Source organism: Harpia harpyja, chromosome 14, assembly GCF_026419915.1.
Source record: "Harpia harpyja isolate bHarHar1 chromosome 14, bHarHar1 primary haplotype, whole genome shotgun sequence".
Lineage (NCBI taxonomy): Eukaryota > Metazoa > Chordata > Aves > Accipitriformes > Accipitridae > Harpia > Harpia harpyja.
In genome coordinates, this window is record NC_068953.1 from 40,516,535 (window position 1) to 40,543,912 (window position 27,378).

Below are 27,378 nucleotides of genomic sequence, written 5' to 3' on the forward strand. Positions count from 1 at the left end.
AGGAAGGAGCGCCCCGGGGCATGCTGGGAGCTGTAGTCCTGGGGCACGGGGCTGCCGGGCGGCCATGTTGGTCTCTGCAGTCTCTGCTCCAGCTGCGGCCCGCCTGAGGTGAGGGCTGGGGCTGCCCGTGAGGCGAGCGAGGCCCTTGGGCGGGCGTGGGGGTGTCTCCTGCCTGCTGGCTGCCCGGGGGGGGCTCCAAGCTGGAGCCGGGCCCGGCTGAGGGAAGGAGAAAAGGGACAGGGTGAGGGGGGTCGCAGTCCTGGGTTTGCAGGTTTCACGCAGACGCCCTCTTCAGCAAACACGGCCTCTGTGTGGGTCAGCGGTCCCTGCAGAGTTTTATTATTTGTAGCCGTTTTTATAAATACGGGACTTCACACGGGGGGCTCACACGGCGCTGTGCTTCTTGTAAACGGAATCGCTTTTCTCCCGGCTACAGTCTGGAGGGAGCCAGTGCCAGCCGGTAGATTAAGATGGAGATGAAAGCACGCGATACGCTTGCGCTGGTGATCCTGCCACAAGGCGTGCTGTTTATTGATCTGGGGAAACGCCGCAGTGACTCTGTCAGAGAACAAGGTTGTCAGTGCTGTTTCTGTATGTGACACCCAAGGGGTTTTTTCCCTCTGCGTGTGTTTCTGTGCAGGCATGTGCCTGAAACATAGGTGTTTCTCTGTGCCGTAACGGGGACTGACGACAGCTGGGTGTGGATATCTCTGAAACAAGTCAGCAAGGTATTTGGAAAACATCACGGTTGCATTTTGAGAATAAAACAGTTTCCCATTCTTCCCCCTCCCCCCGAAACTGAGCAGGATCCAGACCTTCTCCCCCTACCCCCCTGTGTGTAGCCTGGCTTTGTTCATTTTGCTGCCTCATACCAAGAATATAGCAAACACCTGAGATGTGCTGTGTGCTGCAGGCCAAAGAGCATTTTAAATGTTCACCGTTTATTTCATGCAGTTGTGCAGCATGGTACATTTTGGAAGGCACACTGGGATGATGTATCAGAAGTTGCTGAAAATGAGGTGATACTGATAGTGGTTTATTTTCAGTGCCTGGTTTGGGAAAGAATACACTCAAATAGTCTAAGGTACAGATCTATTAGAGGAAAAGGAGTGCAAGGTAAGGAGCATCATGCTGCATTTATTGCTAAACGTCTGCTTTCATTTCATTCAAACTAGAAAGTAAACAAAGATTGTACCTGCAAAAGAAATTGTTTCCCAGAGTGAGCATTCAAGCACTGGGGAGCAGCTTGCAGGATCAGAACTTCAGCCTGCTCTGGGTGATAAACCCTCAGGAGAGGAAAGAGAAACCCCACTTTTTTAAATGCAGCTCTACTTATCTTAATAGTTCGTCTTGTTAGATTGTGTTGGCGGTCAGACTCTATGTACGTGACTAAACTGTCAAAATATCAAGATATTTAAGGATTATTTACTGTATTAAATGCTCTTACAAGCAGTGCACTCTATTGCCCTGTGGATAGTATAATGCCATGACTGGCAATTTTCCTTTTCTAGTACAAGGATGCATGTATGAAGGCAAATCGAGGGTACAAGTGGTGCCCCACAGCAAACCAAGCTGCGAAAACCCAGACATCCACTGTTACAAACAGGAAGAAGCTATGGGCCTTTGCTTCAGACTCTGCAAAGGATTTACCAAGCCCGAGGAAAGGGACAAAAAGTGACAAAATGCCACAGCGTAACGTCAGGATGGCAGGTGAGATTTCCATCCATGTTCCTCAAACGTAGCAGCCTCGTTTTGTTTGCGGATGTGGTGTTGGAATCTAACTGCAAGACCAGTTTCCTTTACTGCACCTGGTACTGTAGTGCAAGTACCTTTCATGTCCCAAATTAAGTTGCCAAAAGTTAAACTATGTCTAGTTAAACCTCTGCATAACAGCCTCAAATCTTCCTAAGTGCATGATTGCTTTCAAGAGTCGAGTCCAGACGTGTGACATATCATAAGCCATACCCCATTTGGGGTCCAGATTTGATTGGTGTTTAGTTCAGGCTTATCTGCTGTTAGAGATTTTCATAGTCAGAAAGGGAAGTGCTGATTGTGTGCATTCTTCTTCTCTTTCATAGAGTGTTGTACTATGTTTAGTAATTTGCTGTTGACAGAAATAATTTATGGTTGTCTCTGAAGTTGGAGGCGCTAACGTTCTTGTGCATGAATGTGCCAGTGGAGCTAACTTCCTGTATTTAAATCAAGAGAAGCATAATGATAGCTTGGAGGGGTGGATTCTCACCATTTTAAACATTAAAAGATAAAATAAAATCATATCCATCAAGAGGTGGATTGCCTGAGCTGGTGAAAGGCAGATAATCTCAAACTGATATCCACAAATGGCAGAACTGTAGCAATCATGACCCTGAAGTAGAAACATTAATGTTAAATACTGGCAGCTTAAGAGCCTAACAGTCAAGGTAGAAACTAATTTTTACCCCACCACCCTTTTTTCCTTTTTTTTTTCTTTTTTGCAGTTTGAGATTTCTAATCTTATAAATACTGATGTATTTGAAACTTTGTCATATCCTACCTAGGTTATGAGGTCGTGAGCTGGAGAGTGGAAAATGGTTTTATGGAACAAGTATAAAAGGACAAGAAGGGATAAAAAGGCTTGTATGCCTTTTTGCCAGTTTAGTGGTTTGAAAATTCCTGTAACAAAATTTCTTCTGGCTATGAAGGAACTGTGAAATTGGATCAAAAGAAAGTGTTTCCTGCTACATCGTTCTGATGTATGGGAGACCAGTTCTAAAAATCTCAAGCCCCTTCATCCCGTTCTGTTTTTGCTCTCATAGGAGTCACTGTAGCTGTAGAGCTTCTGAGTACAGAGAGATCTTGAATCAACACCTATCAGAGCAGAGGACAGAGAACTTAAGAGTTAGTGAGAAACTGATCTAATCCATTGTTTTATCTATGGAGCCATTAATTTCTGAAGAAGGCCCTCTTTTGTGCTACATGTGATTTTTAAAATTTATTTATTTGTTTGTTCGTTTGTTTTCTGCTGGCTGAGTCGGTGAGCATAGTAATTCACAGGGGTCTCACTCCAGTCCTCATGCAAGCGAAGGCTGGCTGTTTCATGAGTATAAAGATAGGCTATAAAATAACGACAGCCTCCAACAGAGATGTTAGCAGCAGCATCTAAACCATGGCAAGTCTGCTGTGCCAAGTGGATTACTGTTTTGTCAACTATATTCCAGTTTGTGGTAAATATGTGTTGTTGTATTCCTCGCCCCTCGACTTCATGTGATAGCTCGATTCAGCTCTGACTCTTCTAGCCAGTGCAACGTCTTTCAAAAGCCAGGCTGCATGCTAACTGATGAACTAAAATGTAGCTGAGCAACTGTAGAAATGCCACTGACTGTCTCGCATCTTCAAGGCTGACAGCTTGCTTTGGACAAGGATTATGATTCCAGAACAATTCCAGGAAATTTGTTTACTTGTTGGTAGCTGTTAATCCTGTCTTGATTGCTTTTTACATACTAGATGTCATTTTGGAAAATGTAATGTAGAGAGAGTAAGATCTTCCTTTCTTTTTCTGAAGTCCCCCACTGGCCATAGCTCTCCTTTCTTTTTGGCATTCCAACAGTAACCACCCCATGTTTTAAGTTTTGCATATTCACCTACCGTTGTGTCAAGAACGTGAGGTGTGGCACCAGTGTTGGGCTTCTGACCTGCAGACCCACTAGTGGTGTCCTTGCTCATCCAGCTGGGAAGTTGTAATGGAGCATGTTTTTGTCATGACATGGCTCACCTGCAAAGACAACTGCTGTTTGCAGGGGAACGTGACCATTGCAGCACCTACCCTCACAGCTACAGAGCTAAGTGGGCAACAGCTTTCCTATACAAATGTGCAAGCTTCCCGATACTTCCACATTTCTGCATCGGGAGAAAACCAGCTGGGCCAAAAAGCTTTTTAGTGAAGTGAAGGGTGGAAAAAAGACGCTTCCTAGCATATAGAGATGCAATTTTTGTTTTTAGAAAGAAGCTTCTTTCTGCACCCAGGTGAAAGGTAGTTGAAACTGGTACCTGCTGGCCGCCTTTCTGCTTAGTTCTTCCTCAGTTCTTTCTTTCCTCTGACTGAAAAATTGCAATGATGAACAAGCCAGCCTGCTGAGTTTATAACCGGACCAATAGCCGGCAGCTCTTGCGGGAGAGGCTGACGCGGCGTGGGCGTTGCCAGGGGCAACCGCGGGAGATTTGAACGCCCCTGAGGAGCGCCAGCAACCAGGAGCGGGGCGAACAGGGCGGGCAAACAGGGCGTGGCACGTCAGTTCGCGGCACGTCAGTTCGCGCAGGCAGGGCGTGCAGGTAGGGCGCAGCCCCCCCTCTTCCCAGCTCGAGCAGGCTGCTCAAGTGGTGGGTGTCGGCCCAGAGGGAGACCCAGGTATGGTTGCCACTCGGGGGAAAGCCATTGCTAGGAAAAATATGGCAACGCAGACAGAGGTCCCATGTAAACATGCAGCTGTCCAGGTCTCTGGCTGCAGGGAGTGCCTGAGTCTATCAGAAATGGTGGAGGTCAGCGGGGACACCTCTTGTGTGAGGTGTGACCAGGTGAGTGATTTGCTCAGCCTGGTGGTAGAGCTGAAGGTGGAAGTGGAAAGGCTGAGGAGTATCAGGGAGTGTGAGAGGGAGATAGATCGGTGGGCCCACACCCTACACACCACACACACACCCCACACCCTACCATCCCTGAGGCAGGGGCAGCAGATGGAGGCTCCGCAAGAAGTGGGGAGGTTCCCCTGCCCTCCTGCCACCAGGCAGGAGGGGACCTAAGAGATGGAGGGGAATGGATACAGGTCCCTGCTCGGGGAGGCAGGCGAATCCGCTCCCAGTCTCCCTCACCTTCCCAGTTGCCCCTACGCAACAGGTATGGGGCTCTGGAACTTGAGGACCAGGCCAGTGAAGATCAGGGTGTAGATGAAGCCCTATCTAGGGAGGTGCCTAAGCCCAGTCGGGCATCCCCACGCATTCTCACATCCTCTGAAAAAAGAAAAAGGAGGGTAATTGTTGTAGGCGACTCCCTCTTAAGGGGGACAGAGGGCCCGATACGCAGACCTGACCCATCCCACCGGGAAGTCTGCTGCCTCCCTGGGGCCCGGGTAAAAGACATTACCGGGAAACTCCCTGGTCTGGTTCGGACCTCTGATTATTACCCATTGCTAGTTGTGCAGGTTGGCAGTGATGAGATTGCAGAGAGGAATCCAAAGGCAATCAAAAGGGATTTCAGGGCACTGGGACGATTAGTAGAAAGATCGGGAGCACAGGTAGTGTTTTCCTCAATCCCTTCAGTGGCAGGGAAATACACTGAAAGGAACAGGAAAACACACCTGGTCAATACGTGGCTCAGAGGCTGGTGCCATAGGTGGAATTTTGGGTTTTTTGATCATGGGGAGACTTACACAGCACCGGGCTTGCTAGCGACAGATGGTGTCCAGCTGTCTCAAAGGGGTAAGAGAATCCTTGCTCATGAGATGGCAGGGCTCATAGAAAGGGCTTTAAACTAGGTTCGAAGGGGGTAAGGGATAAAACTAGGTGCACCAGAGATGAGCCTGGGGGCAGCGTGCTGATGTTAGGGGTGGATTCGATGGCCCAGCTCAAATGCATCTATGCCAACGCACGTGGCATGGGCAATAAACAGGAGGAGCTGGAAGCCATTGTGCAGCAGGATAGATATGACTTAGTCGCCATCACGGAAACGTGGTGGGATGACTCCCATGACTGGAGTGCTGCAATGGATGGCTACAAGCTCTTCAGAAGGAACAGGCAAGGTAGAAGAGGTGGTGGGGTGGCTCTTTATGTTAGGGAATGTTTTGACTGTACAGAGCTACACGATTCTGATGACAAGGTGGAGTGCTTATGGGTGAGGATGAGAGGGAAAGCCAATAAGACAGATATTGTGCTGGGAGTCTGTTATAGACCGTCCGACCAGGTTGAAGAGACGGATGAATCATTCTACAAGCGGCTGGCAGTAGTCTCAGAATCGTGTGCCCTTGTCCTTGTGGGGGACTTTAACTTTCCAGACCTCTGCTGGAAATACAACACAGCAGTGAGTAAACAATCTAGGAGGTTCCTGGAGTGTGTGGAAGATGATAACTTCTTGACACAGCTGGTGGGTGAGCCAACCAGGGGAGGAGCCTTGCTAGACCTGTTGTTTACGAACAGGGAAGGACTGGTGGGAGGTGTGATGGTTGGAGGCCATCTTGGGCTTAGTGACCATGAAATGGTAGAATTTTCAATTCTTGGTGAGGCAAAGAAGGTGGTCAGCAAAACCACCACTATGGACTTCCGGAGGGCTAACTTTGGCCTCTTCAAGGCACTGGTTGAGAGAGTCCCTTGGGAGATGGTCCTGAAGGGCAAAGGGGTCCAGGAGGGATGGACATTCTTTAAAAAGGAAATCTTAATGGCTCAGGACCAGGCTATTCCCATGTGCCGCAAGTCGAACCGCTGAGGAAAACGACCGGCCTGGCTGAATGGGGAGCTTTTGCTAGGACTTAAGAAAAAAAGGAGTTTATCATCTCTGGAGGAAAGGGTGGGCAACTTGGGAGGAGTACAGGGATCTTGTTAGATCATACAGAGAGAAAATTAGAAAGGCGAAAGCTCAGCTAGAACTAAACCTGGCCACTATCGTAAGGGACAACAAAAAATGTTTTTACAAATATGTTAACAGTAAAAAGAATCCCAAGGAGAATATCTGTCCTTTAATGGATACAGAAGGGAACGTAGCAACCAGTGATGAGGAAAAGGCCGAGGTACTTAATGCCTTCTTTGCCTCAGTCTTTAATAGTGAGTCCAGCCATCCTCAGGGTACTCCACCCCATGAGCTGGAAGGTAAGGATGAAGAGCATAACATACCCCCCTTAATCCAGGAGGAATTAGTTAGGGACCTGCTACACCATCTGGACACTCACAAATCTATGGGACCTGAATGGGATCCATCCAAGAGTACTGAGGGAACTGGCAGAGGTCCTTGCCAAGCCACTCTCTATCATCTATCAGCGTTCCTGGTCAACAGGGGAGGTCCCAGAGGACTGGAGGCTTGCCAATGTGACTCCCATTTATAAGAAGGGTTGGAGGGAGGATCCGGGGAACTACAGGCCTGTCAGCCTGACCTCGGTACCGGGAAAGATTATGGAACGGTTTGTTTTGAAAGCACTCACATGGCAAGTCCAGGATAAGAGGGGGATCAGGCCCAGTCAGCATGGGTTTACGAAAGGCAGGTCCTGCTTGACCAACCTGATCTCCTTCTATGACCAGGTGACCCGCCTAGTGGATGAGGGAAAGGCTGTCGATGTTATTTTCCTAGATTCAGCAAGGCCTTTGACACTGTCTCTCATGGCATACTCCTTGAGAAGCTGGCGTCTTGTGGCCTGGATAAGTGCACTATTCACTGGGTGAAAAACTGGCTGGATGGCCGAGCCCAGAGGGTAGTGGTGAATGGGGTGAAATCCAGTTGGCGGCGGGTCACGAGTGGTGTTCCCCAGGGCTCGGTGTTGGGCCCTGTTCTGTTTAATATCTTTATTGATGATTTGGATGAGGGGATTGAGTACACCCTCAGCAAGTTTGCAGACGACACCAAGTCGGGAGGCAGGGTCGATCTGCTTGAGGGTAGGGAGGCTCTACAAAGAGATCTGGACAGGCTGGATCGATGGGCTGAGGCCAATCGTATGAAGTTCAACAAGGTCGAGTGCCGGGTCCTGCACTTCGGTCACAACAACCCCATGCAGCGCTACAGGCTTGGGGAAGAGTGGCTGGAAAGCTGCCTGGCAGAGAAGGACCTGGGTGTGCTGGTTGACAGCCAGCTGAATATGAGCCAGCAGTGTGCCCAGGTGGCCAAGAAGGCCAGTAACATCCTAGCCTGTATCAGGAACAGTGTGGCCAGCAGGAACAGGGAGGTGGTTGTTCCCCTGTACTCGGCACTGGTGAGGCCGCACCTCGAGTACTGTGTTCAGTTTTGGGCCCCTCACTACAGGAAAGACATTGAGCTGCTAGAGCGTGTCCAGAGAAGGGCAACCAAGTTGGTGAGGGGCCTTGAGCACAAGTCTTATGAGGAGCGGCTGAGGGATCTGGGGTTGTTCAGTCTAGAAAAGAGGAGGCTGAGGGGAGAACTTATCGCTCTCTACAACTACCTGAAAGGGGGTTGTAGTGAGGTGGGTGTTGGTCTCTTCTGTCAGGTGTCTGGAGATAGGACAAGAGGAAATGGCCTCAAGTTGAGGCAAGGGAGATTTAGGTTAGATATTAGGAAAAATTTTTTTACTGAGAGGGTTGTCAAACATTGGAATGGGCTGCCCAGGGAAGTGGTTGATTCACCATCCCTGGAGGTATTCAAAAAGCGAGTGGACAGGGTACTCCAGGGCATGGTTTAGGGGGCATGGTTAATGGTTGGACTCGATGATCTTGAAGGTCTTTTCCAACCGAAATGATTCTATGATTCTATGATTCTTCTTCTTAGTCGTTTTCTTCTGCTGCTTCTTCTGCTTCTTCTGCTGCTGTTTCTACTTCTTGTGCTTCTTCTGCTTCTTCTTCTTGTACTGCTTCTTCTGCTTCTTCTTCTCCTTCTCCTAATTCTTCTTCTACTGCTTCTGCTTCTTCTTCTTATTCTTCTTCTGCTTCTTCTGCCTTTTGTTCTACTTCTTCTACTTGTTTTGCTTCTTCTTCTTCTTCTTCTTCATCCTTCTTCTTCTGCTGCTGCTGCTGATGCTTCTTCTTCTTGTCGTTATTCTTCTGCTTCTTCTTCTTCTGCTGCTTCTGCTTCTTCTTCTGCTTCTTGTTCTGCTGCTTCTTTTTCCTCTTCTTCCTCTTCCTCTTCTTCTTCTTTTTCCTCTCCTTGCTCTTCTTTTTCTTTTGCTGCTGCTTCTTATTCTGCTGCTGCTGCTTATGCTTCTTCTTCTTCTTGTCCTTATTCTTCTGCTTCTTCTTCTTCTTCTTCTGCTACTTCTGCTTCTTCTTCTTCTGCTTCTTGTTCTGCTGCTTCTTTTTCCTCTTCTTCCTCTTCCTCTTCTTCTTCTTTTTCCTCTTCTTCCTCTTCTTCTTTTTCTTCTGCTGATGCTTCTTCTGCTGCTGCTTCTTCTTCTTCGTCGTCTTCTTTTACTGCTTCTTCTTGCACTTCTGCTTCATTTTCTTCGGCTTCTTCTTCTTGTACTGCTACTTCTTGTTCTGATTCTTCTTCTTCTGCTTCTTCTTTTTCTTCTTCTTGGTGTTCTTCTTCTTTTTCCTCTTCTTTTTCCTATTCTTCTTCTTCCTCTTCTTCTGCTGCTGCTTCTTCTTTTTCTTCTTCTTCTTCTGCTGCTTCTTCTTATTCTTCCTCTTCTTTTACTGGTTCTTCTTCTGCTTCTTCGTCTTCTTCTTCTTCTTGTACTGCTACTTCTTGTTCTGATTCTTCTTCTTCTCCTTCTGCTTAATCTTCTGCTTCTTCTTCTAATTCTTCTTTTTCTTCTGCTGCTTCTGCTTTTTCTCATGCTTCTGTTTCTTCTGCTTCTTCTGCTTCTTCTGCTTCTGCTTCTTTTTCTTCTGCTGCTTCTTCTTCTCTTTTTTAATTCTGCTGCTGCTTGCTGCTTCTTCTTCATCTTCATCTTCTTCTGCTTCTGCTTCTTCTTCTGTTTCTGTTTCTTCTGCTGCTTCTTGTTCTTCGGCTTCTTCTTCTGCTTCTTTTTCTGCTTCTTATTCTTCTGCTTCTTCTGCTTCTTTTTCTTCTTCTGCTTCTTCTATTTCTTCTTGTGCTGCTGCTTCTTCGTCGTCTTCTTCTGCTGCTTCTTCTTCTGCTGCTGCTGCTTCTTCTTTTGCTTCTTCTTCTGCTTATTATTTTTCTGCCTCATCTCTTTCTTCTTCTTCTTCTGCTGCTGCTGCTGCTGCTTCTTCTGCTTCTGCATCTTCTGCTGCTGCTTCTGCTTCTTTTGCTTCTGCTTCTTTTGCTGCTGCTTCTTTTGCTGCTGTTTCTTCTGCTGCTGCTTTTTTTTGCTTCTTCTGCTTCTGCTTCTGCTTATTCTTCTTTCTCCTCTTCTCCTTATACTTCTGCTGCTGCTTCTTCTTCTGCTTCTTCTTCTGTTTCTTCTCTTCTTCTGCTTCTTTTGCTTCTTCTTCTGCTTCTTCTTTATCTGCTTATGCTTCTGCTTCTGCTTCTTCTGCTGCTGCTTCTTCTTCTGCTTCTTCTTCTGCTTTTTCTTCTCGTTCCTCTTCTGCTTCTTCTTTTGCTTCTTCTTCTTGTGCTGCTTCTGCTTCTTCTTCTTCTTCTTCTTCCTCTTCTGCTTATCCTTCTTCTTCTGCTTCTGTTTCTTCTTCTGCTTTATCTTCTTCTTTTGCTTCTTTTTGTTCTGCTGCTTCTGCTTTTTTTTCTGCTTCTTTTTCTTCTTTTGCTTCTTCTTTTCATTCTTCTGCTGCTGCTGCTTTTTCTTCTGCTTACTATGTTTCTGCTTATTTTCCTGCTTTTTTTCTTCTTCTACTTCTTCTGCTTGTTCTACTTCTTATTCTGATTCTTTTGATTCTTCTGCATCTTCTTTTCCTTCTTCTTCTTCGTCTGCTTGTTCGTCTGCTTCTTCTTCTTCTGCTTCTCCTTCTACTGCTTCTGCTTCTTGTTTTGCTTCTTCTTCTGCTTCTTCTTCCACTTCTTCTGCTTCTTCAGCTTCTGCTTCTTTTGCTGCTGCTTCTTCTTCTGCTTCTTCTTCTGCTTTTTCTTCTGCTTCTTCTTCATCTTCTTTTGCTTCTTCTGTTGCTGCTTCTTCTTCTTCTGATTCTTCGTATTCTGCTGCTTCTTCTGCTTCTTCTGCTTCTGCTTCTGCTTCTTTTGCTGCTGCTTCTTCTTCTGCTTCTTAGTATTCTGCTTCTTCTGCTTCTTATGCTGCTTCTGCTGCTGATTTTACTTCTGCTTCTTCTGCTTCTTCTTCTTCTTCTTGTTCTGCTTCTCCTTCTTCTGCTTCTTCGTATTCTGCTTCTGCTGCTGCTTTTGCTTCTTCTGCTTCTTCTGGTTCTTCTGCTTTTTTTTTTTTGCTTCTTCTGCTTCTGCTTCTACTGCTTCTACTTTTCCTGCTTCTGGTTCTTCTACTGCTTCTTCTTCTGCTTCTTCTGCTGCTGCTGCTGCTGCTTCTTTTGCTTCTTCTGCTTTTTTTCTCCGTCTTCTTCTGCTTCTTCTTTTTTTGCTTCTTATTCTTTTGCTTCTTCTTCTGCTTCTTAATCTTCTGCTTCTTCTTCTTATGCTTCTGCTTCTACTTTTTCTTCTTCTGCTTCTTCTGCTTTTTCTGCTTCTTTATCTTTTTCTGCTTCTTAGTCTTCTGCTGCTTCTTCTTCTGCTTCTTCTGCTGCTTCTTCTGCTTCTGCTTCTTTTGCTGCTGCTTCTTCTACTTTCTTCTTTTTCTGCTTTTTCTTCTGCTTCTTCTTGTGCTTCTTGTGCTTCTTCTGCTTGTGCTTCTTCTGCTTCTGCTTCTTCTGCTGCTGCTTCTTCTTCTGCTGCTTCTTAGTCTTCTGCTTCTTCTTCCACTTCTTCTGCTTCTTCTTCTTCTTGTTCTGCTTCTCCTTCTTCTGCTTCTCCTTCTTCTGCTTCTTAGTATTCTGCTGCTTCTGCTGCTGCTTTTGCTTCCTCTGCTCGTTCTGCTTTTTCTTTTGCTTCTTCTGCTGCTGCTGCTTCTTCTGCTTCTTCTGCTTCTTCTGCATCTGCTTCTTCTTCTGCTTCTTTTTCTGCTTCTTCTTCTGCTTCTGCTTCTGATGCTTTTTCTACTGCTTCTTCTTCTGCTTCTTTTTCTTCTTTTGCTTCTTCTGCTGCTTCTTCCTCTGCTTCAACTTCTTCTGCTTCGTCTACATCTTATTCTGCTTCTTCTGCAACTTCTTCTTCTTCTTCTTTTTCTCCTTCTTCTGCTACTTCTGCTTCTTCTGCTTCTTTTTCTTCTTTTTCTTCTTCTACTTCTGCTTTTTCTTCTACTTCTGCTTCTTCTTCTGCTGCTTCTTCTGCTGCTTCTTTTTCTTCTGCTGCTTCTTCTGCTTCTTCTGCTTCTGCTTTTCTTCTTCTGCTTCTTCTTCTGCTTCTGCTTCTCCTTCTTCTTCCTGTTCTTATTCTTCTTCTGCTTCGTCTTCTGCTTCTTCTGCTGCTTCTTCTTCTTCTTCTGCTTCTTCTTCTTCTTCTTCTGCTTCTTCTTCTTCTTCTGCTTCTTCTTCTTCTTCTACTGCTGCTTCTTCTGCTTTTTTCCTTCGTCTTTTGCTTCTTCTTCTTCTTCTTCTTCTTCTGTTTCTTCTTCTGCTTCTTCCTTTACTTCTTCTTCTGCTTCTTCTTCTTCGTGTTCTTCTTCTTCCTCTTCTGATTGTTCTTTTTTCCTACTGCTTCTTCTTCTTCTTTTCTTCTGCTCCTTCTTCTTCTGCTTCTTCTGCTCCTTCTTCTTGTGCTTCTTCTTCTGCTTCTTATTCTGTGTCTTCTTCTTCCTGTTCTTCTTCTTCTTCTTCTGAATCTTCTTCTTTTTTTTTCTACTGCTGCTTCTTTTTCTTCTTCTTTTGCTTCTTCTGCTGCTGCTGCTGCTGCTGCTGCTGTTCCGTCTTCTTCTTCTTGTTCTCCTTCTTCTTGTTCTCCTTCTTCTTCTTCTCCTTCTTCTCCTTCTTCCTCTTCTCCTTCTTCTTCCTCTTCTGCTTCTTTTTTCTACTTCTGCTTCTCTTGCTTCTTCTGTTGCTTCTTCTTGTGCTTCTTCTGCTTCTGCTTCTTCTTCTGCTTCTTCTGCTTCTTTTGCTTCTTCTGCTTCTGCTTCTTTTGCTTCTTCTGCTTCTTCTGCTTCTGTTTCTTCTTCTGCTTCTTCTGCTGCTGATTCTGCTTCTTTTGCTTCTTCTGCTTCTTCTGCTTCTGTTTCTTCTTCTGCTTCTTCTGCTGCTGTTTCTGCTTTTTTTGCTGCTTCTGATTCTTCTGCAACTTCTTTTTCTGTTTCTTCTTCTTCTTCTTCTTCTGCTAATTCTGCTCCTTCTGTTTCTGCTTCTTCTTCTTCTTCTGCTTTTTCTTCTACTTCTGCTTCTTCTTCTTTTGCTGCTTCCGCTTTTTTCTTCTGCTTCTTCTTTTGCTTCTTATGCTTCTTCTGCTTCTGCTTTCTTTTCTGCTGCTGCTTCTTCTGCTTCTGCTTCTTCTTCTCCTTCTTCTTCTTCCTGTTCTTACTCTTCTTGTACTGATTCTTATTCTTCTTTTGCTTCGTCTTCTGCTTCTTCTGCTGCTGCTTCTTCTTCTTCTGCTTCTTCCTTTTCTTCTTCTGCTTTGTCTTCTTTTTCTTCCTCTTCTTCGTCTGCTTCTTCTCCTGCTGCTTCTTCTGCTTCTGCTTCTTCTTCTTCTTCCTGTTCTTCATCTTCTTCTTCTGATTATTCTTCTTCTGTTTTTTCTTCTGCTTCTGCTTCTTTTTCTTCTTCTTCTGCTTCTTCTTCTTCTGCTCCTTCTTATTCTGCTTCTGCTTCTCCTTCTTCTGCTTCTTCTGCTCCTTCTTCTGCTGCTTCTTATTCTTCCTGTTCTTCTTCTTCTTATCTGAATCTTCTTTTTTTTCTACTGCTGCTACTTCTTCTTCTTCTGTTTCTTCTTCTGCTTCTGCTGCTTCTTCTTTTTCTTCTTCTGCTTCTTCTTCTGCTGCTGCTGCTGTTCCTTCTTCTTCTTCTTCTCCTTCTTCTTCCTCTTCTGCTTCTTCTTTTTCCACTTCTGCTTCTCCTTCTTCTGCTGCTTCTGCTTCTTCTGCTTCTTGTTGTGCTTCTGCTGCTTCTTCTTCTGCTGCTGCTTCTTCTGCTTCTTTTGCTTCTTCTTCTGCTGCTGCATCTTCTTCTGCTGCTGCATCTTCTTCTGCTGCTGCTTCTGCTTCTTCTGCTTCTTTTTCTTCTTTTTCTGCTTCTTCTGCTGCTGCTTCTGCTTTTTTTGCTTCTTCTTCTGCTTCTTCTGCTTCTTCTTCTTCTTCTGCTTCTTTTGCTGCTGCTTCTTCTTCTCCTGCTGCTTCTTCTGCTTCTTCTTCTGATGCTTCTTCGGCTTCTGCTTCTTTTGCTTCTTCTTCTCCTTCTTCTACTTCTGCTTCTTCTTCTCTACTGCTTCTTCTTCTGCTTCTTCTTCTGGTTTTTCTTTTTCTTCTTCTTCTGCTTTCTCTTCTTCTTTTGCTTCTTCTCTTGCTTCTTCTTCTTCTGCTTCTTAGTCTTCTGCTTCTTCTTCTGCTTCTTCTGCTGCTGATTCTGCTACTTCTGCTGCTGCTTCATCTTATTGTACTGCTTCTTAAGCTTCTTCTTCTGCTTCTCCTTCTTCTGCTTCTTCTTATTCTGCTTCTTCTGCTGCTGCTTTTGCTTCTTCAGCTTCTTCTTGTTTATCTTTTGCCTCTTCTGCTTCTTCTTCTTCTTCTCCTTATGCTGCTCCTTCTGCTTATGCTGCTTCTTCTGCTTCTTCTTCTTCTGCTTCTTCTTCTGCTTCTTCTCCTTTTGCTTCTTCTTCTGCTTCTGCTTCTTCTGCTTCTGCTGCTTCTTTTTCTGCTTCTTTATTTGATTCTTCTGCTGCTGCTGCTTCTTAGTCTTCTGCTTCTGCTTCTTCTGTGTTTTCTTCTGCTGCTGCTGATTCTACTTTTTCAACTTCTGATTCTTCTTGTACTGCTTCTTCTGCTTCTTCTTCTCCTGCTTCTTCGTATTCTGTTTCTTCTGCTGCTTTTGCTTCTTCTCCTTCTTCTTCTGCTTTTTCTTTTGCTTCTTCTGCTTCTTTTGCTTCTTCTGCTTCTTTTTCGTCTGCTTCTGCTTCTTTTACTGCTGCTCCTTCTGCTGCTGCTGCTTCTGCTTTTTCTTCTGCTTCTTTTTCTGCTTCTTTTGCTGCTTCTTCTTTAGCTTGTTCTTGTGCTTCTTATTCTTGCTGCTTTTTCTGCATCTGCTTCTTCTGCTGATTCTTTTTCTTCTTTTTCTGCTTAGTATTCTGCTGCTTCTTCTGCTTCTGCTGCTGCTGATTCTACTTCTGCTTCTTCTTGTTCTGCTTCTTCTTCTTCTACTTCTTCGTATTTTGCTTCTTCTGCTGCTGCTTTTGCTTCTTCTGCTTCTTCTTCTTCTGCTTCTTCTTTTTCTTCTGCGTATGCTTCTACTGCTGCTTCTTGTGCCTCTGCTTCTGCTTCTTCTGCTTTTTCTTCTGCTTCTCCTTTTACTTCTTCTGCTTCTTAGTCTGCTTCTTCTGCTTCTTCTTATACTTCTGCTTCTTCTTTTTCTGCTTGTGCCTCCTTTGCTTCTGCTTCTTCTGCTGCTGCTTCTGCTTATTCTTCTTTTTCTTATTCTTCTTCTGCTTCTTCTGCTGCTTCTTCTGCTGCTTCTTCTGCTGCTTCTTTTGCTTCTTCTGCTTCTTACTGTTCTGCTTCTTTTGCATCTTCTGCTGCTGCTTCTTCTGCTGCTTCTACTTCTTCGTATTTTGCTTCTTCTGCTGCTTCTTTTGCTCTATTTTCTGCTTCTTCTGCTTCTTTTGCTTCTTCTGCTTCTTCTGCTTCTTAGTCTTCTGCTGCTTCTTCTGCGACTGCTTCTTCTGTTTCTTCTGCTTCTTCTGCTTCTCCTTCTGATGCTTCTTCTGCTGCTTCTTTTTCTTCTGCTGCTCCTTCTGCTTCTTCTTCTTCTACTTCTGCTTCATCTTCTTTTGCTTCTTCTTCTGTTTTTAGTCTTTTGCTTTTTCTTCTTCTTCATCTGCTTCTTCTGCTTCTTATGCTTTTGCTTCTTTTTCTGCTTCTGCTTCTTCTGCTGCTGCTTCTGCTTCTTTTGCTTCTTCGTATTCTCTTATATCTTCTGCTGCTTTTGCTTCTTCTGCTTCTTCTTCTGATTTTTCTTCTGCTTTCTTCTGCTTCTTTTGCTTCTTGTCTTCCTTCTTCTTCTTCTTGTGCTTCTGCTTGTTTTTCTGCTTCTGCTTCTGCTTCTGCTGCTGCTTCTTAGTCTTCTGCTTCTTCTTCTGGTTCTGCTTCTTCTGCTTCTGCTTGTTTTTCTGCTTCTGCTTCTTCTGCTGCTTCTTCTTCTGCTGCTGCTTCTTGTCTTCTGCTGCTTCTTCTGGTTCTTCTGCTTCTTCTGCTTCTGCTTCTGCTTGTTTTTCTGCTTCTGCTTCTGCTTCTGCTTCTTCTGCTGCTGCTTCTTGTCTTCTGCTTCTTCTTCTGGTTCTTCTGCTTCTTCTGCTTCTTCTGCTGCTGATTCTACTTCTTTTTCTGCTTCTTCTGCTGCTGCTTTTTCTTCTGCTTTTTCTTTTGCTTCTTCTGCTTCTGCTTCTTTTGTTCTTATTAATATTCTTCTGCGTAAGCTTCTTCGGCTGCTTCTTCTGCTTCTTCTACTTCTGCTTCTGCTTTTTCTGCTGCTGCTTCTTCTTCTGCTTCTTCTTCTGCTTTTTCTTCTGCTTCTTCTTTTCCTTCTTCTTCTTGTGCTTCTTAGTCTTCTGCTGCTTTTTGTTCTGCTGCTTCTTCTGCTGCTTTTTCTTCTTTTGCTTCTTCTTTTGCTTCTTCTGCTTCTACTTCTTATTCTGATTCTTCTGCTTCTTCTGCAACTTCTTCGTCTGCTTGTTCTTCTGCTGCTGCTTCTTCTGCTTCTCCTTCTACTGCTTCTGCTTCTTCTTCTGCTACTTCTGCTTCTTCTTCTGCTTTTGCTTCTTCTGCTTCTTCTTCTTTTTGTACTGCTTCTGCTTCTCCTTTTTCTGCTTCTTCGTATTCTGTTATATCTTCTGCTGCTTGTTCTTTTTCTGCTTCTTCTTCTGCTTTTTGTTTTGCTGCTGCTTCTTCTGCTTCTGCTTCTTTTGCTTCTCCCTCTTCTGCTGCTTCTTCTTCTGCTTCTTCTGCTTTTTCTTCTGCTTCTTCTTTTGCGTCTTCTTCTTCTGCTTCTTATGCTTCTGCTTCTTCTTCTGCTTCTTATGCTTCTTATGCTTCTGCTTCTACTTTTTTTTCTTCTGCTTCTTCTTTTGCTTCTTCTACTTCTGCTTCTTCTTCTGCTTCTTACTCTTCTGCTTATTCTTCTTCCGCTTCTTCTACTGCTTCTTCTGTTTTTTCTTCTGCTTCTTCTTCTGCTTCTTTTTCTTCTTTTGCTTCTTCTACTTTTGCTTCTTCTTCTGCTTCTTCTGCTTTTTCTACTTCTTGTTCTGATTCTTCTGCTACTTCTGCAACTTCTCGTTCTTCTTCTTTGTCTGCTTGTTCTTCTGCTGCTTCTTCTTCTGCTTCTTTTTCTTCTACTGCTTCTGTTTCTGCTGCTTCTTCTGCTTCTTCTTCTGCTTCTTCTTCTGCTTTTTCTGCTTCTTTTGCTTCTTCTGATTCTTCTTTTGCTTCTTCTTTTTCTGCTTCTTCTGCTTCTTCTGCTTTTTCTTCTGCTGCTTCTTCTGCTGCTTCTGCTTCTTCTGCTTTTTTTGCTTCTTCTTCTCCTGCTTCTTCTTCTTGTTCTTCTTCTTTTTATTGTTCTTCTGCTTCTTCTTCTGCTTTTTCTGCTTCTTTTGCTTCTTCTTCTGCTTCTTCTGATTCCTCTTCTTCTGTTTCTACTGCTGCTTCTGTTTCTTCTTCTTCTTCTGCTACTGCTGCTGCTGCTTTTCCTTCTTCTGCTGCTTCTCCTTCTCCTGCTTCTTCTTCTGCTTCTTCTGCTTCTTCTTCTGCTACTGCTGCTTCTTTTTCTTCTTCTTCTATTGCTGCTGCTTCTGCTGCTTCTGCTTCTTCTGCTTTTTCTTCTGCTTCTTCTTCAGCTTCTTTTTATTTTTATGCTTCTTCTTCTTTTGCTTCTTCTTCTTCTTCTTGTGCTTCTGCTTCTTTTCCTGCTTCTGCTTCTGCTTTTTTCTGCTTCTTCTTCTGCTTCTTCTGCTTCTTCTTCTTAGTCTTCTGCTTCTTCTGCTTCTGCTTTTTCTTCTTTTCCTTCTTCTTCTGCTTCTTCGTATTCTGCTTCTGCTGCTGCTTTTGCTTCATCTGCTTCTTCTGCTTTTGCTTTTTCTTTTGCTTCTTCTGCTACTTCTTATTCTTCTGCATATGCTGCTGCTTCTGCTTCTTCTTCTTCGGCTTCTTCTTCTGCTTCTTCTTCTTCTGCTTCTTCCGCTTCTCTTTTTTTTACTTCTTCTTCTTCTTCTAATTCTTCTTCTAATTCTTCTCCTTCTTCTTCTGCTTCTTACTCTTCTACTTGTGCCTCCTCTGCTTCTGCTTCTTCTGCTGCTTATTATGCTTATTCTGCTTCTTCTTTTTCTTCTTCTTCTTCTGCTTCTTCTTCTGCTTATGCTTCTGCGTCTTCTGCTTCTTCTTCTGCTTGTTTTGCTGCTTCTGCTTCTGCTGCTTCTTACTCTTCTGCTTCTTCTTCATCTTCTTCTGCTTCTTCTTCTGCTTCTTCTGCTTCTTCTTCTGCTTCTTCTGCTTCTGCTTCTTCTGCTGCTGCTTCTGCTTCTTTTGCTGCTGCTTCTTTTGCTGCTGCTGCTTCTTCTGCTGCTATTTTTTGCTGCTTCTGCTTCTGCTTCTTCTTCTTCTTCTTTCTCCTCTTCTCCTTATACTTCTTCTGCTGCTGCTTCTTCTTCTGCTTCTTCTGCTGCTGCTGCTTCTTTTGCTTCTTCTGCTTTTTTCTCCGTCTTCTGCTTCTTCTTTTGCTTCTTCTTCTGCTTCTTAGTCTTCTGCTTCTTCTTCTTCTGCTTCTTCTGCTTCTGCTTCTACTTTTTCTTCTTCTGCTTCTTTTGCTGCTGCTTCCTCTTCTGCATCTTCTTTTTCTGCTTTTTCTTCTTCTTCTTCTGCTTCTTGTTTTGCTTCTTCTTTTGCTGCTTCTTCTTGTGCTTCTGCTTGTGCTTTTTTTCCTGCTCCTGCTTCTTCTGCTGCTTCTTCTTATTATTATTCTGCTTCTTAGTCTTCTGCTTCTTCTTCTGCTTCTTCTTCTGCTGATTCTACTTCTTTGGCTTCTTCTCCTTCTTCTTCTTCTTCTGCTTCTTATTCTTCTGCTTCTTCTGCTGCTGATTCTACTTCTTCTGCTACTTCTGCTGCTTCTTGTTCTGCGTCTCCTTCTGCTGCTTTTTAGTCTTCTGCTTCTTCTGCTGCTGATTCTGCTTCTTCTGCTTCTTCTTGTTCTGCTTCTCCTTCTTCTTTTTCTGCTTCTTAGTCTTCTGCTTCCTCTGCTGCTGCTTTTCTTTTTCTTCTGCTTCTTCTGCTTCTGTTTCTTCTGCTTCTTCTTCTTAGTCTTCTGCGTATGATTCTTCTGCTGCTTCTGCTTCTCCTGCTGCTTCTTCTGCTGCTTCTTCTTCTGCTTTTTCTTCTGCTTCTTCTGATGCTTCTTCTTCTTTTGCTTCTTCTTCTTCTGCTTCTTAATCTTCTGCTTCTTCTGCTGCTTCTTCTGCTTCTTATGCTTCAGCTTCTACTTTTTCTTCTGCTTTTTCTTTTGCTTCTTCTGCTACTGCTGCTGCTGCTTTTCCTTCTTCTTCTTCTTCTCCTTCTGCTTCTTCTGCTTCTTTTGCTTCTTCTGCTTCTGCTTCTGCTTCTTTTGCTGCTTCTGCTTCTTCTGCTTCTGTTTCTTCTTCTGCTTCTGCTGCTGCTGCTTCTGCTTTTTTTGCTGCTTCTGATTCTTCTGCAAATTCTTCTTTTTCTGTTTCTTCTTCTTCTACTGCTGCTTCTTCTTCTGCTTCTTCTGCGTTTTATTCTCCTTCTTCTTCAGCTTCTTTTTCTTGTTTTGATTCTTCTTTTGCTTCTTCTTCTTGTGCTTCAGCTTATGCTTCTTTTTCTGCTTCTGCGTCTGCTTCTTCTACTGCTGCTTCTTCTTCTACTGCTGCTTCTTCTGCTGCTGCTTCTTAGTCTTGTGCTTCTGCTTCTTGTGCTTCTTCTGCTGCTTTTTCTTTTGCTACTTCTGCTTCTGCTTCTTCTGCTCCTGCTTCTTCTGCTGCTGCTGCTTCTCAGTCTTCTGCTTCTTCTGCTGCTTCTTCTGCTTCTTCTGCTGCTGGTTCTACTTCTTCTGCTTCTTCTTGTTCTGCTTCTCCTTCTTCTTCTTCTGCTTCTTCGTATTCTGCTTCTTCTGCTGCTGCTTTTGCTTCTTCTGCTTCTTCTGCTTTTTATTTTGCTGCGTATGCTTCTTCTTCTTCTTCTGCGTATGCTTCTTCTTCTTCTGCTTCTTCTTCTGCTGCTTCTTCTGCTGCTTCTTCTGCTTCTTTTGCTTCTTCTTCTTCTCCTGCTTCTTCTTCTGCTTCTGCCTCCTCTGCTTCTGCTTCTTCTTCTTCTTCTTCTGCTTCTGATTCTGCTGCTGCTTATTATTCTTCTTCTGCTTCTGCCTCTTCTGCTGCTGCTTCTTCTTGTGCTTCTTCTACTTCTGCTGCCTCTTTTTCTTCTTCTTCCTCTTCTTCTTGATCTGCTTCTTCTTCTGCTTCTGCTTCTTCTTCTGCTTCTTCTGCTTCTTCTTCTGCTTCTCTTTCTTCTTGTTCTTTGTATTCTTCTTCTGCTGCTTTTTCTTATTCTGCTGCTTCTTTTGCTTTTTCTTGTGCTGCTTCTGCTTCTGCTTCTTCTTCTTGTGCTGCTTCCTCTTGCTTCTTCTGCTTCTGTTCTGCTTCTGCTTCTTCTGCTGCTGCTTCTTCTGCTGCTTCTTCTGCTGCTGCTACTTTTTCTGCTGCTTCTTCTGCTTCTTCTTCCTTTGCTGCTTCTTCTTTTGCTTCTTCTACTGCTTCTTCTTCTGCTGCTGCCTTTTATTCTGCTTTTTCTGCTTCTTTCTTTTCTTCTACTGCTGCTTATTCTGCTTCTGCTTCTTCTACTGCTTCTTCTGCTGCTGCTTCTTCTTCTTCTGCTTCTTTTTCTTCTGCTGCTGCTGCTTCTTCTGCTTCTGCTGCTTCTGCTTCTTCTTCTGCTGCTTCTGCTGCTTCTGCTGCTTCTTCTGCTTCTCTTCTGCTTCTGCTTCTGCTTGTTCTGCTGCTGCTTCTTCTGCTGCTACTTTTTTTTCTGCTTCTTCTTCTGCTTCTTCTTCTTCCTTTGCTACTTCTTCTTTTCCTTCTTCTTCTACTGCTTCTTCTGCTGCTGCTGCTTCTTCGGCTTCTGCTTCTTCTGCTGCTGCTTCTTCTTCTGCTTCTTCTGCTTCTGCTTCTTCCTTTGCTGCTTCTTCTTCTGCTTCTTCTGCTTCTAAGTCTTCTGCTTCTCCTTCTGCTTCTTCTTTTTCTTATTCTTCTTTTTCTTCTTCTTCTGCTTCTTCGTCTGCTGCTGCTTCTTCTGCTTCTGCTGCCTCTTCTGCTTCTTCCTTTGCTGCTTCTTCTGCTTTTTCTTCTTCTTCTGCATTTGCTGCTGCTTCTGCTGCTTCTTGTGCTGCTTCTTCTGCTTCTGCTTCTACTTTTTCTGCTTCTTCTGCTTCTTCTTCTGCTTCTGCTTCTTCTTCTGCTTCTTCTTCTGCTTTTTCTTTTGCTGCTTCTCCTTCTTCTTCTTCTTCTGCATATGCTTCTTCTGCTGCTGCTGCTTCTTCTGCTTTTTCTTGTGCTTCTTCTTCTGCTGCTTCTGCTGCTTCTTCTTCTGTTCTGCTTCTGCTTCTGCTTCTTCTGCTGCTGCTTCTTCTGCTGCTGCTTCTTCTGCTGCTACTTTTTTTTCTGCTGCTGCTTCTGCTTCTTGTGCTTCTTTTGCTTCTTCTTCCTTTGCTGCTTCTTCTTCCTTTGCTGCTTCTTCTTTTGCTTCTTCTTCTACTGCTTCTTCTTCTGGTGCTGCTGCTTCTTATTCTGCTGCTTCTGCTTCTTCTGCTTCTTTCTTTTCTTATTCTACTGCTGCTTCTTCTACTTCTGCTTCTTCTGCTGCTGCTGCTGCTTCTTCTGCTGCTTCTTATGCTTCTTCTGCTTCTGCTTCTTCCTTTGCTTCTTCTTCTGCTTCTTCTGCTGCTGCTTCTTCCTCTGCTGCTTCTTGTTCTTCTGCTTCTGCTTCTTCTGCTGCTGCTTCTTCTGCTGCTACTTTTTTTCTGCTTCTTCTTCTTCGTTTCTTCTTCCTTTGCTGCTGCTTCTTTTGCTTCTTCTTCTACTGCTGCTTCTGCTGCTGCTGCTTCTTCTTCTGCTTCTTCTGCTTCTTTCTTTTCTTCTTCTACTGCTGCTTCTTCTGCTTCTGCTTCTTCTGCTGCTGCTTCTTATGCTGCTGCTTCTTATGCTGCTTCTGCTTCTGCTTCTTCCTTTGCTTCTTCTGCTTCTTAGTCTTCTGCTTCTTACTCTTCTGCTTCTTCTTCTGCTTCTTTTGCTTCTTAGTCTTCTGCTTCTTATTCTGCTGCTTCTGCTTCTGCTTCTTTTTCTTCTTTGGCTGCTGCTGCTTCTGCTTCTGCTGCCTCTTCTGCTTCTTCTTCTTCCTTTGCTGCTTCTTCTGCTTTTTCTTCTTCTGCATTTGCTTCTTCCTCTGCTTCTTCTTGTGCTGCTGCTTCTGCTTTTTCTTCTTCTGCTGCATCTTCTGCTTCTTCTTCTTAATTTTTAATTTTTCATACCAGTAAGTTCTTGGTGCCGTGAGAGAAATGTTGTGCCAAGAAAGACGGCACTGTAGACATATGGCAATATTTGTGTATATACATTTTGTCTTCCCTTAGATGGAGTTATCTTGTAATTTGAAGCCATAGTGGAAGGGTTTTTTGTTGTGTTCTGACTAGATATCTAAGTGCCAGCCCTCTGCTACAGCTGCAGAATAAGTAGTCGCGTTGCTTCAGCACCAATTTAATCTTTCACTTTCCACTTAGCTGTCAATGTTTTCCTTCCTCTTCATTTTTATATTTAAATAAACAGTTTAAGTATTTGCTTACTTGGGGAGAAAACAGTGCTACCCTTGTCCTGTTGTGATAAGCTACGTAGCTGAAGGGCAGCAAGCTGAGACCCCCAAGAAGATATTTAGAAGAGGGGGAAGAAGGGGGCCTACAAGAAAGCCAAAGAAGAACTTTAGACAAGGGCACGTAGTGATAGGACAAGGGGTAATAGTTTTAAACTGGAAGAGGGTAGATTTAGGTTAGATATAAGGAAGAAATTCTTCCCTCCGAGGGTGGTGAGGTGCAGAGAAGTTGTGGATGCTGCCTCCCTGGAAGCGTTCAAGGCCAGGTTGGATGGGGCTTTGCTCAGCCTGGTCTAGTGGAAGGTGTCCCTGTCCATGGCAGGGGGTTGGACCTAGATGCCCTTGAAGGTCCCTTCCAACCCAACCCATTCTATGATTCCGTGATTCTATGATTCTCTTCTATGTTCTTCAGCTGGCCAAAACTGAGGAGGGGGAAGAAGAACTACAGGTAGCTAAAGGGAAGCACAGGAGAGCAGCTGGGAGCCAACAGCGTGATGTGGGCATAAGGAAGTGCTGCACTGCAGGGTGTCAGGCCAAGTCTTTTTAGGACCTGTAGAGAAGAGTTAATGCCATTGAACAGAGCACAGCTCACCTGACGTGGTTGCCCTGCTGGTCCTTCATGTACAAGAAAGATGCCCTCCCCCTGGAATAACTGGAGAAGAGAGCTGCAGGGATTGCTGGGACATGGGCGATGGACATGCGTGATGACATCAGGAGTTCTTGATTTGCTTAGGGTAGAATAAACAAGTGGAAGAAGAGTGGGGTGACTCCTGTAAACGCAGGAGAGGGAAATACCATTTAGGCAGAACAGTTTTTAAGCTTAAAGGTGTGGGCACCAGAAAACATGTGTAGCTCCTGGTCCTGAGTAAAATTAAGCTGTAAACTGGAAGAAAACTCTACATGCTTAGAAGATTTGGGTTCTGCAACAGCCTTCCGATGGAAGGAAAGCAAGCAGAAAGCAACCAGTCAACCCCTTATTGCTTAATAGGGAGTTCAGTAAGTTTATGATGGGCCTGGAGATCTCTTCCAATCCCTCCTTCTTCCAAATCAACTGCCTCTTCAGGCATTGTCTTTCAAGGTATGTGTTGCCTTTTCACATTTTAATTGCTCTGATGTCCTCTTGTTTGAAGGACTGAACTGTGGGATACTTGGAAAGTAATGGACACATAGTGAACAATCCAGGCACGATGGACCTGATTAACTTGTGAACCAAGGACGCTTTGCAGGCAGCAGGCCTCAAAGACGCTTTGTTAAGGATAATTGTTGCTACAATTTTGATGGAGCAAGCACAAAACAGCAGGACAAAGTTGGGCCTACGTGACGGAAAGAAGGACACAGAACAGGGTACAGGTGGAGGGAATCATTCGCGTGATCAGAAAGTCTTATCCAATCAAACTATTGCTTTAGGCGCGTGGACAGCACATGCTAACCAATCTTTAATCAGCTTATGCGTGATCGGGAACCAAAATGAGTATATAAACCGAGCTATTAGGGCAATAAAGTGGCATCTGCTTGATCACATTGATTGTGTGCAGTGCCTGTGACTTCCGCGTCAACACTGAACTGTTACTGATCAAGCATTTTGGTGGCAAAAAGGGCTCTGGTGACAGGATCGCTTCACTTGTGAGTTGTGCTTAGGTGCTTGCTGACCCTTCCCATTTTCTGTCTCCATTTCTTCAGTCACTTCTTGTTGCTAGATCCTACACTTGTGATAGTACCTTGTCTCTTTGTAGATGCTTAATACCTTTTGTTCCCCTTTTTATTAAAAAGTAAGAAGTTTAAAAACAAAAAAAAATCACCCCCCCACCTTCTACATATTCATCACAGTAACGGAAAAAATGATTCCGGTTGCACCTTGGGTTTGAAGCCAGGTGCTCTTTAGGCTGTATTCTTAAGATAATGTGCCACTCTTCTGTCCCTGAGATAGCGGATGAGCTTGGTTTATTCCCATTGCTTTCCTCTGCTTCTGTTTACTGGTGGTTTAAGATAGTATTGAAGAAACCTACCCTGTGTATAGTTAGCGTCAGATGCAGTCTGAGGGAGAATTTTTGGCGGCATCTGTGGTATTGAATTAAACAGCACCAGCGAGTGTTCCCGTGAACTGGACCTTGATCATCTGTAGTGCTAAATCGTTTGGAGCTTTACAGGTACAGGTTTGGCCCCTGTCAGCTGAAAAACTCAACAACTTCCTTGGCACTGCTCACGAGTGGGAGTGGGCCAGGGGATTTCCCAGTGGGCATTTTGGATGCAGCTATTCTGCCTCCAAATTTTGCATAGCAAAATGCAACCAAATGGCCAAGGGTAATTGTGCCAGTTGGCCTCCATTCCAGGGAATGGTCCCAGGCACGTGTAGTTTATTGTTGTAGAGAGAGGTTTTGTGTAGTTCAGTGAAAGGAAATTGGAAAACGTGAGTGCATGCTTAGTGAGACCTGGGGAAAGTTACTTACCTTTGGTGTCTCATCATTGCTGAAGTTGGTATCTCAGCAATACAGCAAGGATAATGCTGCCCTGTTCTCCCGCTGTGGCTGTTGAGCGAGACATTTGGGCCACAGACTGTCTCCCTCTCTCTAGATGACACGCTGTTAAATTGCGCCCCTGCATTGCTTCCAAAGCACTCCTCCAAAACCAGACAATTAGTCTTCATGATGATGAAGAGCAACCACTGTTCTGAGTGGAAAAGCCACTCCATGAGTAATGCAGTGCCAGTGTTCATTGCTTTCACTTCTTGTTGTCATTTTCCGAGCTGTTGAGGTGCAGGAAGGCTAGAGGCAAGAAGCTGTCAGCATCAAATACTTGGAGAAAATACATTTCTATCTCCATTTTACTTTCCTCAATTATATATTGTATTGGCAGGGCAAGAAGTAGGCAGGCAGCTTGCCTGGCCAGTGCCTGCGTGGTTCTGGTGCAGAGGATCAAGCGCTTCATGCTTCAGAGCTGTCAGGCTGGCACTTTTCACCACTAAGTGCAGCTCTAAATTAAAGCTAAACGAAAATGGAAATTTTGCTTCAGAGCTTGATCATGCCATTTTGTTCCATCCTTTTACTTGTTCAATGGCTACGGAAAGGAACCACTCCCTTGGTAGGAGCATCCATGGAGTTATAGACATGGGCGATAGTAGAGCACCTTTGTGTGCATTTATGCATGAGATCATTACAGTTGCTGCTTTAAAGGTATCCATCTCTGTAGTACCTAAACCCTTTGGCAGTAAAATCGTAAATCCATGCAATGGGGTGAGAAGCAGACAAATTCAATTAAATCCTTTCAGAGAGCTTTGAAAGCCTCTCCCAGAGGGTACAGAAATGGTTATTTGTGATTCTCTTGAATTGCCTTTTATGGCAGCTTGCTTAGAGTGTTTGTGACAAGTAGTCTGCTGGGGGTTTAACGCTGCAAATGGCAGGTTCTTTAAAGAAGCAAGTGAATCAACTGAAGACTTGGTTTTACTCTTTTAACAGATCCGACACAAATGGGAGGCCTGAGTATGCTGCTTTTAGCAGGGGAACGTGCCCTGACTGCACAAGAGGTAAGGAACTCTCTTCTCTCCCTTACTGCGAGACCTCAGTTGAAAGAGAGCTCTGAGGAGGAATATGTGACCAGTGGGAAATGTAATTTACTTACATACCTCAGGTGGGACTGAAGTGTGAGCCCTGTGATAGGAGTCTTGTATCCCAACCATGAACGTAGAGGTTGGGCCCAGATTTTGTATCAGTTCAGTATTAACTCTGCTGAGTGAGTATTTGATCAGAGCAGGCAAGAGTGCCCTCTGAGAGGACGTTGTCACAGGTGGAAGGCTTGAAATGCAGTGAGTGTGTTAACACGGAGGTGGTTTGCAAACTCTTTTGGGCAAGGATTTCATCTGCTTGTGTAATGCCTCACACAACTGTGGCCTTGGCACCAACAGCAAAATAAATACCTGATAATTTCCATACAGTCAGTGTCATTACGTGTGCATTCTGAAGCCATGCAAGTGCTAACAAGCCATCAAAGTGTTGGCAGGATATTCCCATTCCCTAAGTCTTTCGGTCTGAAAAGAAGTTTGTAGTTCAGTTGCCATCACAAACAATTTGGTTTTACAAAGGATTCTAGTAAATAAAAGTGTTCCCGTGTGTCTCCAGTAGTGCAGAGACCTCTGGTCTTTCTTTAGACAGGTTAATATTTATGATCTATTTTTGGGGCAAACTTTGAAAATTGTTCAAAAAGTGGTTAGTATGTTGGGTAAAATAGGTGGTCGCTGCCATAAATCTCTAGCCTGGAAAGAAGAGCTGTGGAAGCGAGGAGGGTTTCTTTTTTTTTTTTTCCCTCTTTTTTCTTTTTTCATTGTTATTGGGAGGAAAAGCAATAATTAACTCTCTCTCTGTGATACCCGCAAATGCCAAATGTGTAGTGTGTTTGAGATGGATTGCTCCTGTACGGCCAAGACTGAGACAAGGCTCCTCAGCTTTGCACACCGGTGTGACCAGTGGAAGTCTTTGTGCACCTGTGGGTACTGGCTTTCTGTGCTGCAGCATGAACAACAAGAAACACGGGGGTAATGCTGGCAGAGAAGTGAAAAGAAAGTGATTATTTTGTGCTAAAAGGAGAATGTCTTGTAGTCTTCCAAGTTGGACTCTCTCCGCTTGGAATTTAAAACCTGTTTTTACTCTGCTGTTATGTTTAAATGAGGGGGAAGGTGTATTGTAGTCACAGATAGTCAGTTCCATTAAGAAGGGTCTTTGCCTTCTGAGTTGAGCTT

At 44.3% G+C, this 27,378-nt stretch overlaps 1 long non-coding RNA gene across 1 annotated transcript; it reads left to right on the forward strand.

Moving 5' to 3' along the window:
- Positions 1–21: 21 nt before the first annotated feature.
- Positions 22–27,062, forward strand: LOC128150721 (uncharacterized). The gene is made up of 3 exons (XR_008238151.1): positions 22–108; positions 1,512–1,710; positions 26,102–27,062. It is a non-coding gene; the product is annotated as an uncharacterized LOC128150721 (long non-coding RNA).
- Positions 27,063–27,378: the final 316 nt, after the last annotated feature.